We start from the raw sequence: 4117 nt of genomic DNA on the forward strand, positions 1-4117 counted from the left end.
AGCCAGTTACTGTGGGTGAGGTGAGGCACAGATGAGCTCTGCCTCACCTCAGAATGTGTCACCCCACAGAAACTGGCTGGAGCGCGGGCACTAAGCGCATGCCTGTTACCATCTCACTCTATGTCACCAATGAAATGCTTGTAGATCCCTTTATTACATTTATCCTCGCCATCCATAGTCTCTAAATAACTTATTTCACGTATATATGATATTTAGGCTCGCTGGTCTCATCATACAACGGCAATGAAAAAAGCACCAGGGGAGGCAGCCATAACCTCTGCCGCACTGAAGGGGGCGCACATGAGCCCACAGGTTATTGTTGCTACTGTTATTCTACGCAGAGAGGGTAGACACAAACAACAAGCTAGACTTTTCAAATTACAGGAAGATAAGGAGGACTTTTACAAAAAAGTAATAGAGATTGTTGTCCAGAAGGATAGCATGGACTTCATCTTCAAGTCAAGGTAAGACCACAATTGTAATGAAACTGGGATCTTACTAAGAAAGAACAATCCAATATTTAGATGTTGGGTATCCTTTTGTTGAACGGTCTGTTTAAAATGAATTGAAGCATCAGACTAAAAAAGCTTTTGAAAATAGCCGAATATTTCGATTAAGGTCAAAATATAATATTTGTAAATCTGACTCAGAGTCAGTGCCTCACCAGCAATGAACCTCACCGCACGTCACTGGTGTGTTCCCACCTAAAACAATTCCCCGGGCACTGCACACTAGCTACCCACTGCTCAGTACTAGACTCCTGGTACTAGGATGGGTTAAAAGCAGAGAACACATGTCACTGTGTGCTCTGTGCACTGCATGTGTGACCATTAAAGAGGGTTTCATCCCTCCCAATTCAATTATATTCTATAAATGAAAAGGCTTCCATGTTTGCAGAATTGTCATTACTAGACATGAATTAATAATAGGGCCAGCTCCATACAAAAACTGAGAAGCCTACATTACACATCCATCATTTTGCAGTGATTTATGAAGCAATGATGTCAAACAGACGATGTTGTATTTATTTATTTTAAGATAAAATGTCCTGTGGTTTAATTCACAAGTGTTTATATTGCTTCCGTTGAATATTGTCAATAATATCAGCTGTGTGTGTGTGTGTGTGTGTGTGTGTGTGTGTGTGTGTGTGTGTGTGTGTGTGAGTGAGTGTGTGTGTGTGTGTGTGTGAGAGAGAGAGAGTGTGAGTGAGTGAGTGAGTGAGAGAGTGTGGGCGTGTGAGTGAGTGGGCGTGTGTGTGTGTTTGTGTGTGTGTGTGTGTGTGTGTGTGTGTGTGCCCGTGTCCAGCTGTTAATCAGAGTTTTATGAGCGCGCCTCCACACTGCGCAGTCTTTAGCCGGTCGGATTCAGGCCGAGACGTCTCGTGCTGTCTATTTGGCACTTTGATTGATGCCCTCGTGGGGGGCAAAGGGGTTGGGGGGCAACAGTGGAGCGTTGCTTTCCTGCATACACACCGAAAAAACACACATACGCACACACAAACACTCGGTAGATAACGAAAGGAGCTCGTGCAGAATAAACCCAGACGTTGAGTCCTGGGATCGGCGCGTGGAGCAAACTCTGTTCCTCGCGCCGGAGCTGGGGACTCGCGCAGTGGAGGCCATGGATCACACCGGGATACCGGGGGCGCATCTGCAGGAGCACCCGCACGCGGAGCCCATCAGCTTTGGCATCGAGCAGATCCTCAGTATGGAGAGCTGCATGCTGAGCGCGAGGATGCACGAGCAGGACTATGGGCACGGGGCCTACAACAACAGCGGCACGAACGGTGGCGGCTACATATACAGTAACACCGGATATAACGGCACCAGCAGTGCGTGCGGGATGGCTTCCATCGGCTCGGCTTATCACATGAACATGGGCGTGAATTCGAACGGGCCTAACGTTACTTCTGCTGGGCATGGGGTCATCCGGGTCCCGGCGCACCGACCCCTGAGCTGCGGGAGCTCTGCGGGGTCCGCGCCGCCGGGTGCCGGGAACATCAGGCTGAGCGCGCTCACCTTCCCCTGGATGGAGAGCAACCGGCGCTTCACCAAAGACAGGTTCACAGGTAGATCAAATAAAGCAAACAACATTATGTAATAGGCTATCATTCATCTAAAATAAACTAATATAATAAATCCTGACCACAATATAACATAGAATAATAAAATACATTATAACAAAACAGGATCTAACGAAATCAAATATTAAATATTATAATACATTATAGAAAACAAATTTAACAAAATGAAATAAAAAATTCAAAGATGTAGGCCTAAATACAAAATTTAAGCTTTTTGTTCATTTCACTTTGATTTAACACAATCCATACAACTTTATATAATACATAAATAGAAAATCTCCCTGAATCGTCATAATTGGCCTGATTATGTGTAACGGAAGAATCCATTTTCAATCATTTTGGAAAACGTACTAAATAAGATATACAATTAGATATCGACAAGAATCAACCTTTAACTGGGAACAGAAGTACTGTTATTAGGCCATAATAATAAAAATAATAATAATAATGTCGTTGTTATTGTTTGTTTGTGTTCTTTGTAATTATTTTTTTTCTCTTTGTACATACAATCATTACAGACCACTCTCATGTGTACGCATATATTTTTGCTTTCCATTTCTAAATGATTAACAGCATTATCGAAATAATAATAATCGCTATAAAAAGATTTTTGTTCAGAATAATAATAATAATAATTTAAAGACTGAGATAGAAATTGTCACAATACTGCTGGGTGAAACATTTTGTGATTAATCACCAACATTTCAGAGCAAGTTTGGATTTCATGAATTAAGTAAATACATTATTTAAACGTTTTTTGGGGCTTCACTCAAAAAACACCTTTTCTAATCAATTTCTCTGGATGATTCTCAAAGGTTCTTGCGTTACGGTGTAAGAAATAAATGTGTTAATAAAAATAAGAAATTCTACAATGCTCATGTTTCCTGAGCGCTGACAAAATGATTTAACACTTAAACATAAAATATTGACTCTTATTTAAAAAGATAATCAGTGCTCTCTCCTCCTCCCCCCCCTCTCTCATCCGCTCCTTTCCTCCTCACTTCTCCTCCTCTCCTCTCCTCCTCACCTCTCCTCCTGCCGCTCTGTCCTTCTGCCGGTTCAGTGTCCCTGTCCCCCCTTACTGCCACCCGTCGTATAGGTCACCCGTACCAAAACAGGACCCCCCCAAAGAAGAAGAAGCCGCGGACGTCGTTCAGCCGGCTGCAGGTGTGTGAGCTGGAGAAGCGCTTCCACCGGCAGAAGTACCTGGCGTCGGCGGAGCGGGCGGCGCTGGCCAAAAGCCTGAAGATGACCGACGCTCAGGTCAAGACCTGGTTCCAGAACAGGCGCACCAAATGGAGGTGAGCTTTTGTTTCATTTCAAAGACTGTAATGAATACTTGTAGACCTCTACCCACTCTTGAGGGAGGGCCTCTTGTGGCTGTAGGTGCCCCTCCGGTGGCTTTAAAGCGCTCCAGGAGAGGCCCTTCTTCATGAAGCATGGTGCTCGGTTTGTGGAGGAGACTCTTGCTCTTTCTGCTATTCACTCACCAACAATGAGAGCAATGGGCAAACGCAGTGTTGGAGAGAAAACAAGCACAAATGAAAGGGCCCAAACATCCATCAAAAACGTTCTAACATGTTTATTAAACAACAGCAATACCCATACAACTTGTGTTAATTCATTCAAATTAAATGTGTAATTTTAGACCTTTTTGATAATATATAGATGATTGTATTTAGTTACCAATCCTTAGAGCTTAACGCTATACACATTATACACTATTAGCGTATTGTTTCTGCAGAACATCGTATTATCCAGTGAATCATTTTATAGAGGAACTGAGCGGATTCATGCCTCTCACTGCCGGCTTGCACTCTAATCATCTGATATGTGACATGTGAATAATTACACTTATATTTTTACAACGTGATGAAGCCTTCTGCTTATTTTCCGGCTGTTCTTATCATTTTATTTTTCGTTGACAAGGACACAACTTTTGAATTGGTAATAATAATATATGTATCAAACTAAGAGGGCACTGCAGAAATATAACATTGTGCATAAAGATAATATTAGAAATATTAAACAGCA

The 4117-nt window shown here is 42.6% G+C and overlaps 1 pseudogene; it reads left to right on the plus strand.

Annotated features, from left to right (window-relative positions):
• The first annotated feature begins 1620 nt into the window (after positions 1-1620).
• On the plus strand, positions 1621-3388 carry LOC104943576 (T-cell leukemia homeobox protein 1 pseudogene; annotated as a pseudogene).
• The last annotated feature ends 729 nt before the right edge of the window (positions 3389-4117 follow it).

This window comes from Notothenia coriiceps, unplaced genomic scaffold, assembly GCF_000735185.1.
Source record: "Notothenia coriiceps isolate Sejong01 unplaced genomic scaffold, NC01 NC01_scaffold00006261, whole genome shotgun sequence".
Lineage (NCBI taxonomy): Eukaryota > Metazoa > Chordata > Actinopteri > Perciformes > Nototheniidae > Notothenia > Notothenia coriiceps.